The sequence below is a fragment of the Macaca nemestrina genome, chromosome 17, assembly GCF_043159975.1.
Source record: "Macaca nemestrina isolate mMacNem1 chromosome 17, mMacNem.hap1, whole genome shotgun sequence".
Classification (NCBI taxonomy): domain Eukaryota; kingdom Metazoa; phylum Chordata; class Mammalia; order Primates; family Cercopithecidae; genus Macaca; species Macaca nemestrina.
The window spans coordinates 47890184-47903591 of NC_092141.1; the positions used below are offsets into that span (position 1 = coordinate 47890184).

Genomic DNA, 13408 nt, shown 5'->3' on the forward strand with positions numbered 1-13408 from the left:
ATTGTTGAATAGAAAGGATAATTTTTCCCTTTTAAAAATTTTTGTCTAATATATGGGTATGATTGAATTAGTGTGGGGGTATTGTATTATATATACATGTAATGCATATGACAACTATAGCACAAAGATGGAGGATGCTAGGGTGGAGGCAGGTATATAGAGCTGTACTATTGCAAGATTCAACGTTGCTATACATAAAAAATCAGTACTTCAATGAAAATGGCATACTAAAAATTGTTCAGTTAATGCAAAAGACAGGAAAGGAAATGCAGAAGCACAAGAAAAAGAGGGATAAACAGAAAACAAATATTCAGTGGTATATCAAAATTCAACCATATAGAAATTAAATATTAATGTACTCCAATATAAAGGAAGAAATTGCCTATAAGATAATGTTGAATATAGAGACATTAATATGATAGTAAATGTATGTTAAAAGATACATCATGCAAATAAGAAACATAAGAATACTGAAAATTCAACTATATTAGTATCAAGTAAAATAGAATTTAAGACAAAGCCTATTACCAGAGATATTTTGTACTGTTCAAAAGTCAAATTATCAGGAACATTTAAGTGTATGCACCTAAACTCAGTTTTAAATGCACGTAATTTAAATGCACCTTGACATTTTGGGCTGGGTGATAAAAAAGAAAATAAATATATGCATCCAAAACTGAGTTTTAAAATACATTAAATAAAATCAGAATTAATAGGATGAATAATTCTACAATCAGCATTGTTGATTTTAATACCACTTTATTGATGTTTGATAGAATAGAGAAAAAAGACATAAATTATTAGAATAACACTGTTAGCTACATTGGCCTAATAGATAACCAAACGCAACAACTGCAGAATACATATTATTTTCAGTTATGACATCATGCATAGTTTGAATGGATATGAAACAGTGGATAATAGATGGTACTTAAGCCAGAGGCAAAACATTTATTATTGATGGATTTGGATGGCAATCACAGTGTAGTGCAGGGTACCGTAGGCTTGATAAGCAGCTTGATTCTAGTCATTTCCATCAGTGAATAGAACCTTACCTTGGCCATGAGTGATCCAGATTGTTCAATTAGCAGCCATGATTTGTTTGCAGAACTCATGTCCCCAAAGAGGTGCATCTGTAATCTGCGAGTGTTTAGTCTTCCTTCCGGCAGATGAGACCACTGGCCAGGCCATTGCCAACTGAGGAAAAGTCAGTAAAAATAAAACTTCTAGAGGGTTTTCAGAATTAGGAGTCAGCAAACTTTTTCTTTAAAGGACCAGATAATAAGTATCTTTGACTCTGCATTCCATGCAGTCTCTATACTCAGCTCTCCTGCTGTCATACAAAAGCATCCATAGACAGTACATAAATGAATGGGCATGGTTGGCCCACCATCATAGTTTTTGCCTACCCCTGAATTAAAGCTGGGGTGATGGCTTTGCATTATTCTGCCATGCTATTTGCTCCTTATTTCAATAAGTCTTCCAGCGTTTTTGGGGTTATCCAGCTGTCAAGGCCCAGTGGGCATCATCAGATTTCATCTTAGCTGAGCCATCAGTGAATCAGGCCCCAGGTATTTAAAGGAAGCTCTGTGAGTCCAGTGCCTCTTGAGCCAGTGGCATGCTTCAGACAGTGGAGTAAAAGATAAAGTGGCTGTAATACCCAAGGTTCTGCTCAACCAGGCTGGCTGTACTCTGGAATATACCATTTCTATTTGAATAGCGGTCCCTGTTGGTTGGGCTCTTCCCACCTTGTTCATTTTCAAGTTTGAGTTGACCCATCCGCAATGGGTCTAGAAAGTCAGGAGGCCTCCGTGGGTCAATTGTCAATTACAGTTGGAACTTTGTAGCTGGTTAATAGCTGCCTTCTAAAAAAGGGAGTGTACTTGGTGGCTGCATCAGGCAGGTGGCGATGTTGTACTGAGATAACACCTCTGAGTACTTCAGCAGCCATTAAGTCTTTACCTAAACATTTTACTCTTGGAATCCTATGTTGTTTCTGGTGTATAATATGGGAAGGAACTGGAAGTCTAGTAGGTGGTCTGTTGTGCAGTTGTCCCACCATCACCTCAGTGTACATGTTCGATGGTATCCTCTGGCACAAGCATTTAAGTACAGTCATGTAAGCCATTAATACCAGTTATATATTCATCAACACAAGTCACAATGATAGTACATTGAATCGGACTAAAGGGTCCCACCATTTTGCATCCCATTCCAGTGTATCTTTCCCCAATGAAAAGCATGGACTAGTGTGTTTAATGTGCACGTGCCAGTTGCTCCAGTGACAATTGCCCTTTGGTAATGTATCCCCTGTGTGCATGGCAGGGGAAGCTGCCCTTTGGATAAGGTGGGACCGCTAGGATGTTGGGCTTTTATCTCACTTGGCCTTTTTTTTTTTTTCCCTTCTTTTTTTTTTTTTTTTTGAGACAGGGTGTTGCTTGTTGCTTGCTCTGTCACACAGGCTAGAATGTGATCCAGATTGTTCTACTGTAGTGGTGCCATCATTGCTCACTGCAGCCTTGAACTCCTGGGCTCAAGCGATCCTCCACCTCAGCCTCCCGAGTAGCTGGGACTACATACAGGTGCATACCACCATGCCCAGCTAATTTTTATAAAAGTGTTTTAGAGAGGGTGTTGCTGTGTTGCCCAGGCTGGTCTTGAATCCCTGGCCTCAAGAGATCCTCCCACTTTGGCCTCCCAAAGCTCTGAGATTCCAGGCATGAGCCACTGTGCCCAGCCTGAAAGTGCAAGTGTTTTTATCAGTTCCGACGGATAAAAAATGGTGAAGTGCATGGCTGGGAATGTCTCTAGAACTTGTATTTTAATTCCATTTTTTATATTTGTATGTGTTTTCATTAAACATAACCTCATCAAATGGCTTGGACTTTGGCAAGGTGGTTGTTGCTATATGCAGTTATCTTTATGATTTGAATGCCATTTTCGTAGGCAACTGAAAGTTTAGTACTCTTGGTCTTGAGACTTTTTATCCAAGCACTCTCTGCTCTTGGGTTTTCTTTCTTTTCTAATAGGGTTAGAAAAGGCGTTGTTATTTGAATCATTAGGCATACTTTTGGCCATAGAAAGAAAACCACATTTAACAATGGTATTTTAAAACCAGAGTTTATTTTTATCACATTATAAAAAGTTTGCTGCTGGTCGTGGCTCAATGATGTCTTTGTGACTTTTTTTGCTCTTTCCCTCGTGATTCCGTTATAAATATCACTTCCCTGGGCACCATTTCAGACTTCAAGGCAATAAGATGGGGAGAAGGGGCAGCATCAGTCATGTTAATTTCCTCTATCAGGAAAGTGGATACTGTTTCAGAATCCTGCAATAGCCACCTGCCTTTGCGTGATCATAACTGTGTCACCACTTGTTATAAAAGAGGCTAGGTAATCACATATTAAGTGTCTGTGGTGGCATCCAGTGAAGGAGTGAATGTTGGAGATGGATGTTGGATTTGCCTCTCAGCAGTTAAATCTGTATAATCATCACCACAATTAAGATATAGAATATTTTTCTTGTCTCAGACTCCTGCCCTTTTTGGTCAGTGCTCTCTGCCCTGCTGCTGCCCTAGACAACCATTGCTATTCCCTCATTATTAAAAAAGAATGTGTGTGTGTGTGTGAGCGCGCGTATATATATATATATATATGTATATATATATGTATTTTTTTTTTAGAAGGAGTTTTGCTGTGTTCCCCCAGGCTGGAAGGCAGTGGTATAATTTCAGCTCCCTGCAACCTCCACCTCCTGGGTTCAAGCTATTCTCCTGCCTCAGCCTCCCGAGTGGCTGGGATTACAGGTGCATGCCACCATGCCTGGCTAACTTTTGTGTTTCTAGTAGGGTCAGGGTTTCACCATGTTGACCAGGCTGGTCTCGAACTCCTGACCTCAAGTGATCCGCCTGCCTTGGCCTCCCATAGTGCTAGGATTACAGGCGTGAGCTACTGCACCCAGCCTAAAAATATTTTTTCTATAATTTCCAAGGTTTGATATGGGGTTGGAGGGAATGCTATTGTTGGTCACTTTATTTTCTAGCCTGGTATTGCTGATCAATACCAGAGTTATTATTTAAGTATTCTGAAAATGCATATTTCTTGGTCATCCCCCCTCCTACCCAAATACCTACTGAATCATAATTCCGAAGGTGGGACCACAGGATCTGCATTTTGTACAGATAATCTAAGTGTTTCTTATCACACTAAAGTATAACAATCTCTGCTTTAGATTTTAGGATGTTAAATAATCCCAAAATGTTATCACTCTTATAAATTGAGGTTGTTATTGAGTTTTTGGTGGTGAATTCACAGCCTTATAAAATGCTGATTTCTACGTCTTAGATGCTGAAATGTAGTAACATTTAGTTCTAGTACCCAGTCCTCTTGTTTCATATGTGCTTTGACTTCAACCCATTTTGTGAATTAATTTTTTTAAGTTTTGATAAAATGTTGAACATAATTGAAAAACCCCCTTGAGAAATTTTATGTTCCATGTGAGTACATCTACTGTATTAGATATTGGTTGCCCCAAATACTACAGTTTTGAATTCTCAAATCAATGAAATATTTTTAAATGAATAACTCACATTACTCAAAGTATTTGTATAAATCAGAATTACTGGACTATGACTATAGTACATTTTAAAGAGCAAATATATTAGCTTTTTAGAGGCCTAATTGGTTTCTGATTAGCCAAATTTTATATCATTATAATGAGAAATAAATGTGAGATCTTATGCTAAATAATACAGGAAACATTTAATGAATGGTAAATTACATAACCTAACATAAATTTGCAAAACATTTAATTAAACACTGTAATACTGTATTTGTATCTCATTAGTTAAGAACTGATATTTGTATACTTAAAAACTCCAAATTGGTAATAATGAGTGCCCTAATGAGGATTCCCAGATTAAGTTAGGTGCTGTTTGCTTGAGTTTTTCTTCTCATGGCATACTTTTATGCTGAATGGAAGGAAACTTAACAAGAACATCTGGTTATACCTTTTACCCATATTATATTCAAGCCGCTTGTTTAACCCAACCCCAGATGTGAAATGCTCAGATAAAAATGCTAGTTTAGGCTTCTCGGCAGCTGCTTATCTTCCTTTGAGCATAGGACAGCAATGGCATCTCTAAGAACTAAGAGGCCGATTAAGTGAAACCACAAACTATAAAAAGAGGCTATAGAACTTCACTTTCAGCAAACTAGTTAGTTAGTGTTCCTTTCATTTTTTTGTGACAGATTTATTGAGGTATAATTCACATACATAAAGTTCACCATTTTATAACATACAATTCAGTGTCTTTTTAGTATATTCGTAGAGTTATACGTTGATCACTATCATTCAATTCAAGAACATTTTTCATCACCCCAAAATGAACCTAGTATCTATCAAGTCACTCTCCATCCACTTCTCCCTGATCCTTGGCAATTACTGATCTATTTTCTGTGTCTGTGGATTTGCTTATTTTATACTTTTCATATAAAATGGAATCATACAATATGTGGACTTTTATGTTTGGTTTCTTTCACTTTGCATAATGCTTCAAAGTTCATCCATTTTTAAATATGCATCAGAAACTTCATTCCTATTCATGAATGAATACTATTTCAATATATGGATATATCACATTTTGTTTATTCATTTATCAATTGATAGACATTTAAGTTATTTGCATGTTTGGGCTTAGGAATCCAGCTGTGAACATTTGTATGTAGTTTTTTTTTTTTTTTTCTTTTTTTTGAGACAGAGTCTTGCTCTGTCACCCAGGCTGGAGTGCAGTGGCGCAATCTCGGCTCACTGCAAGCTCCACCTCCCGGGTTCATGCCATTCTCCTGCCTCAACCTCCCAAGTAACTGGGACTACAGGCGCCCGCCACCATGCCCAGCTAATTTTTTGTATTTTTAGTAGATATGGGGTTTCACCGTGTTAGCCAGGATGGTCTCGATCTCGTGACCTCATGATCCGCTGGACTTGGCCTCCCAAAGTGCTGGGATTACAGGCATGAGCCACCACGCCCAGCCTGTATGTAGGTTTTTGTATGAACATATGTTTCGATATCTAGGAGTGAAAATGCTGGGTCATATGGTAACTTTATGTTAAAGTTTTGGAAACAATTTTTTTTAAGCTTTTATTTTTTAGAGATGGAGTCCTCTGTTGCACAGGCTGGAGTGCAGTGGCTCAATCATAGCTCACTGCAGCCTCGAATTCCTGGGCACCAGTGATCCTCCCGTCTCAGCCTCCCAAGTGATTGGGACTACAAGCACATGCCACCACACCTGGCTATTTTTCTTTTTTCTTTTTGTAGACACAAAGTTCCACTGTATTGCCCAGGCTTATCTCTCTGGCTTCAGGTGCTTTCCACTTCAGGCTGCCAAAGTACTGGGATTACAGGTGTGAGCCATTGCACTTGGCGGAAGCACTTTCTAAGTGGCTACACCATTTATATTTCCCCTATGGAAATTTGAGGGTTTCAGTTTCTACACATCCTCACCAAAACTTGTTTTCATCTTTTTTATTTTAGCCATTCTTTTGGATATGAAGTGGTATCTCGTTGTGGTTTTTATTTGCATTTCCTTAATGACTAATAATGTTGAGAGTCTTTTCATATGCTATTGGCCATTTGTTTATCTTCTTTGGAGAAATATTTGTCCCAGTCTTTTGCTTACTTTTAATTGGGTTGTCTTTATGCTGTTGAATTAAGTTATTTATGTATTCTAGATACTAGATCTTTATCAGAAGTATTATTTGCAGATACTTTCTCCCATTCATTTTATGGCTTTTTTTACTTTCTTAATGGTATTCTTTTTTTTTTTTTTAAAAACAGGGTCTTACTCTGTTACCCAGGGTAAAATATAGTGGTGTGATCACAGCCCACACCAGCCTTGACCTCCCTGGGCTCAAGCAATACTCCCACCTCAACCTCCTGAGTAGCTGGGACTACAGATAGCTGGGACGACAGGCGCACACCACTATGCTCAGCTAATTTTTCTTTTTTTTTTGTAGAGGCGGGGTTTTACTATGTTGCCCCGTCTAGTCTTGAACTTGTGGGGTCAAGTGATCTGCCCACCTCAGCCTCCCAAAATGTTGGGACTATAGACAGGAGCAACCGTACCTGACTTTTGTTGTTGTTGTTGTTCTTTTGAGACGGGTTTTCACACTGCTGGCATGCAATGACACCAGTATGGCCCACTGCAGCTTCACGCTCCTGGGCTGAAGTGATTCTCCCACCCCAGCCTCTTGAGTAGCTGGAACTACAGGCATGTGCCACCATGCCAGGCTAATTTGTTTTTATTTTTTGTAGAGACAGGTCCTTGCTATGTTGCACAGGCTAGCCTTGAACTCCTGGCCTCCAGCAGTCCTCCCACTTCCACCTCCCAAGGAGCTGGGATTATAGGCATGAGCTACCATGCCCAGCCAATGTATTCTTTGTACACAAAAAGTTTTTAATGTTGAAGAGGTATGATTTGTTTACTTTGACTTGGGTTGCTTATAGGTGATCTCGATTAAGAGTCCAAGTAAGAGACTAATACAGTAACCTGGTAGATGATAGTGTTTTAAGTGTTTTTTTTGGTTGTTTTTTTTTTTTTCTTGAGATGGAGTCTCGGTCTGTCACCCAGGCTGGAGTGCAGTGGCATGATCTCAGCTCACTGCAGCCTCTGCCTCTCAGGTTCAAGCAATTCTCCTGCCTCAGCCTCCCAAGTAGCTGGGATTACAGGTGTGTGCCACCACACCCAGCTAATTTTTGTATTTTTAGTAGAGACAGGGTTTCACCATGTTGGCCAGGCTGGTCTGGAACCCCTTACCTCAAGTGATCTGCCTGCCTTGGCTTTCCAAAGTGCTAGGATTACAGGTGTGAGCCACTATGCCTGGCCACAAGAGTGATAGTAGTATGTTGATAGCAGTGAAAACAGACATTTGGACAGAGTTGGAATATATTTTTATGATGACAATAGCAAACATCTTTGTATAGTGCTTATTAAGTGCTAGACACTCTTCTAAGTGCTGTATGTAATAACTCATACCCAACAACCCTATGAAACTGGCATAATTATTCCTATTTTGCAAATGAAGAATCTCAAGGCACAGAGCTGGTAATTAACTTTCATATGGCCATATAGCTTGTAAGTGGTAAATATATTTACTATGATATATTGCCTCTAGGTAAAGCTTAAAATATATATATGGCTTTATATTTATAGTACTGTTTCCATGTGTTTTCGTAATCTTCTAAATATCAAACTTTGTAGATTATTTTTCATTTCAAATTGGTATTTTAAATCTAATCTGAAAAGAAATTGTATGTGTATGCACAAACGTGTATATGTAGTTATGTGATATATATAAATGGATAGATATACTGTATTTTTGCATTAACAGTTGCCTGAAAGAAGAATGTGTTCCAAGATAATGAAAAATAGTTGTGGGATTTATGTGTGTGTGATTTTTTTTTTTAAATACTAAAGTGATTTTCTGTGTTCATGTTTTATTATTTTATTATATATAGCTATATTCTACCTTGAAAACAAACAAAATGTCTGCTTACTATTGAATGTCATTTTTCTTCAAGCAGATAATCCGTATTTTTTAAAATTAATTAATTTATTTTACAAATTGGGGTCTCACTCTATTGCCCAAGCTAGAGTGCAGTGGCACAATCATAGCTCACTGCAGCCACATAACTCCTGGGCTTAAGCGATCCTTCTACCTTAGCCTGAGTAGCTGGGGCTACAAGTACACCACTGCACCTGGCTTGCTATTGAATGTTTTAAAGTACCTTAAAAATAAAGTACCTTAATTTCATTGGTCTCATGTTCTTAACTCATGTCTTGTATGGATTTTTCTTAAGGGAAGACTTTCTTTAGTTTTTCCTCTCTGTATTGTGGAGAATCTAATAACACTAACTTTGAATTTCAACTGAGCAAAAGATTATTCCAATAAAAAGAATGCCATTCTTCTCATTGTAGATCTATATTACAAAAAAACTATATTGAAATATTATATTTTGAATTGCATCAACCAAAATTTTTGTCAAAATTTGGTTTTTCTCTTGTTATAAACAACTACATAGTACTCTTGATTTTGCTTTCTTGTCTTCAAGGCCTAAAATTTATTATCTGGTCCTTTACAGAAAAAGTTTACTGACCCCAGTTCTAAAAGAAACCTCCACTTCTCTTATGTCCACAAACATTTTCTGTGTTGGTTTTATAGGATTTTAAAATGTGGCCAACCAGGAGTACAAATAGTTTATCTCTTGCTCTTCACAGCTGCTTAGTACCTGAGTTCAAAATACTGACTAGTGAGTGTCTTAAAGAAATAATCATATAAATATGTTTGTGTCCTAAATTTCAGAGCAGGGGTTTAGATAGTGAGTGGTACCTGGACTTGTTTAATATTTGTTACCACAGTTGCCTAATCTCTACATAGTAAATATTATTTGTCATGATATTCATGATATTTAGTGCTATAGAATTCAATCAGTAATGTGACTCGACTCCTATCTAGCTCTTCTTTTTATAACGAGAAAATGTTAATTAGAAATAACGTTCCGTAATTGAGGTCCAAAAATCATGCAGATAATGTCATCATCTTATTACTAGTTTTCCATTTTTACAGGATTTTTCCATTTTTAATAATGTCTGAAAAACCATCCAGCTAGTTAACTAATAGCAACAGTTACATTATTTTACATTTCGTGGATAGGCAACTTGTTATCCTCTGTAATGTTATTGAAAGGATTACACTTTCCCTACTTATTTTGACAGCTATTATCTTTAGCAGTCCTTCTCTGCTCATTTATATATGCTGATATGTCTTCAAGGTCATAGAGCAGAATCACTTCTCTAATACCAGTTTTCTAAAAAAGCATTAGATGGAATTCTGTCTTCCTGCCTTGATACTGATTGTTAACACCACCTCTATATCCTGAGTATTCTTAAAATGAAAGAAAGAAACTCCTTTTTATTGATAGACCAGGAAGTGGTCTTGATTATAAGTGTTTTGGAAAAAGATGTTAGATAACGTAGTTCAGTTCACTGTGGCTGGAACATAAATTGCTCAGTGATAAATCTCAAGATGCCTTTCTTTATATAGTTGACTCTGTGATGTGAAAATGCATTTCATATTATGATATTAATTTATTCGGGTACTGTATTTCTCTTCTCTTGCTTCTTCTGTTTACACCTTACTTTGTCCTGCTTTTTCCTTTCTCTTGCTTTTCTACTACTTTCATTCTTTCTTTTAATAGGATCCCTGATCTATTCAGAAAAGTCAGTTAAGCTGAACATAATCGTAGGCAAGCTACAGAGGTTAAACACTTCTGAAACAATTATTTATCCGAAATACTGGAATTATTGGCAGTTAAATTTCTCAGCTTTCAGGACAGTCTTTAATTATATCATTAAGGTGTCATTTGGATGTGTCACAGTAGTCGAGATTAGTAGGCATGTGGTTGAATTTTGAGTTTGTTCATGTATTGATAATGTTTGTCTAGCAGCTTTCTAGCAATGAAGTATCTTGTCTTGATACGTAAGACTAAAATTTCTTTTTTATTTATAAGATTCCAGGCTCTATTAGAAACTTGTACTTTAATGGCTACCTATAGCTTTTGTTCATGGTGCATTTCTGAAATATGTAGTCTTATTTGAAGATCTAGTACATTGAAAAGTGCTTCTCTGACCACTTGGGGACTTTTACCTAATTCTTGTTATTACAATGAAGCGAATATGCCTCATATACATAGATATGTATATATACAGCTATTTTTTAATTTTTAATTTTTGTGGGTACATAGTAGATATGTATATTTATGGGGTACTTGAGATATTTTGATACAGGCATATAGTACATGGTAATCACATCAGGGTAATTGGGGTATCCATCACCTCAAGCATGTGTCCTCTGTGTTACAAACAATCCAATTATACTCTCTTAGTTATTTTAAAAATATTTTTTAATTATTTAAAAAAATTTTTGTGAGTACATAGTAGGTAGGTGTATATATTTATAGAGTACATGAAATGTTTTGTTTTATCCAGGTGCTGTGACTCACGCCTGTAATCCCAGCATTTTGGGAGTCCAGAGTGGGCGGATTACCTGAGGTCAGGAGTTCGAGACCAGCCTGGCCAACATGGTGAAACCCTTTCTCTACTAAGAATACAAAAATTAGATGGGCGTGGTGGTCCATGCCTGTAATCCCAGCTATTTGGGAGGCTGAGGCAGGAGAATCACTTGAACCCAGGAGACAGAAGTTGCAGTGAGCCGAGATTGCACCACTGCACTCCAGCCTGGGTGACAGAGTGAGACTCCATCTCAAAAAAAAAAAAAAAAAAGGTTTTGTTTTAATACAGGCATACAAAGTCGAATAAGTGCATAGTGAAGAATGGGGTACTCATCCCCTCAAGCATTTATCCTTTGAGTTATAAACAATTCAATACATATATATATTTTTTTCTTTTTGAGACAGAGTTTCACTCTTGCCACCCAGGCGGGGGTGTAGTGGCATAATCTCAGTTCACTGCAACCTCCGCCTCCAGAGTTCAAGTGATTCTCCTGCCTCAGCCTCCCCAGTAGCTGGAAGTACAGGCATGCGCCACCATGCCGGGCTAATTTTTTGTATTTTTAGTAGAGACGGGGTTTCACCACATTGGCCAGGCTGGTCTCAAACTCCTGATCTTGGCCTCCCAAAGTTCTGGGATTATAGGTGTGAGCTACCACACCTGGCCCCAATTATATTCTTTAAGTTATTTAAAAATATATGATTAAGTTATTATTGACTGTAGTCACCCTATTGTGCTATCAAATAGTAGGTCTTATTCATTCTATTTATTTAAAAATGTAAAATTAAATTATTGACTCCAGTCACCCTGTTGTACTATCAAATACCAGATATTATCCATTTTTTTTCTATTTTTTGTACCCATTAGCCATCCCCACTCCCTCCTCCTCCCTCCACTACCCTTTCCAGCCTCTGGTAAACATCCTTCTACTCTCTATCTCCATGAGTTCATTATTTTGTTTTATTGATTGATTGATTGAGAGGGAGTTTCGCTCTGTTACCTAGCCTGGAGTGCAATGGTGCGATCTCAGCTCACTGCAACCTCCACCTCCTGGGTTCAACAGTTTCTCCCACCTCAGTCTCTGGAGTAGCTGGAATTACAGGCGCATGCCACCATACCAGGCTAATTTTTGTATTTTTAGTAGAAACGAGGTTTCACCATGTTGACCAGGCTGGTCTTAAACTCCTGACCTCAAGTGATCTGCCTACCTTGGCCTCCCAAAGTGTTGGGATTACAGGCATGAGCCACCGTGCCTGGCTGAGTTTATTGTTTTAAGTTTTAAATCCCACAAATAAGTGAGAACATGCAAAGTTTGTCTTTCTGCAAGTGGCTTATTTCACTTAACATAATAACCTCCAGTTCTGTCCATGTTGTTGCAAGTGACAGGATATTATTCTTTCTTTTTATGGCAAATAGTACTCCATTGTGTATATATACCACATTTTCTTTATCTGTTCATCTGTTCATGGGTCCTTGGGTTGCTTCCACATCTTGGCTATTGTGAATAATGCTGCAATAAACATGAGAGTGCAGATATCTCTTTGATATACTGATTTCCTTTCTTTGAGGTATATACCTAGCAGGGGGATTGCTGGATCATACAGTAGCTCTAGTTGTAGTTTTTTCAGGAACCTCCAAATTGTTCTCCATGTGGGTTGTATTAATTTACATTCCCACCAATAGCGTATGAGGGTTCCCTTTTCTCCACATCCTTGCCATCATTTGCTATTACCTGTTTTTTGGATAAAAGCCCTTTTTTAAAACTTGAGGGAGATGATATCTCATTGTAGTTTTGATATTCATTTCTGTAATGATTATTGATGTTGAGCACCTTCTCATATACTTGTTTGCCATTTGTATGTCTTTTGAGAAAATCTATTCATATCTTTTGCCCATTTTAAAATAGGATTGTTAGATGTTTTTTCTTTTGAGTTGTTTGAGCTCTTTATATTTTCTAGTTATTAATCTCTTGTCAGATGGACAGTTTACAAATATTTTCTCCTAATCTGTGGGTTATCACTTTGTTGATTGTTTCCTTTGCTGTTCAAAATCTTTTTTAACTTGATGTGATCCCATTTGTCTATTTTTGCTTTGGCTGTCTGTGCTTGTAGGGTAATACTCAAGAAATCTTAGCCCAGTTCAATGTTCAGGAGTTTCCTAAAATGTTTTCCTGTAGTAGTTTCATAGTTTGAGGTCTTAGATTTATTTAAATTTTTAATCCATTTTTATTTATGTGTATGGCGAGAGATAGGGATCTATTTTTATTCTTCTTCATATGTATATCCAGTTTGCCCAGCACTAATTATTGAAGAGACTGTGTTTTCCCCAATATATGTTCTTGA

At 37.4% G+C, this 13408-nt stretch overlaps 1 protein-coding gene across 15 annotated transcripts in view; it reads left to right on the forward strand.

Annotated features, from left to right (window-relative positions):
- LOC105476856 (BCAS3 microtubule associated cell migration factor) overlaps nt 1-13408 on the forward strand; it is a 710244-nt gene that overhangs the window by 282843 nt on the left and 413993 nt on the right. The gene's annotated exons all lie outside the window — the stretch shown is intronic.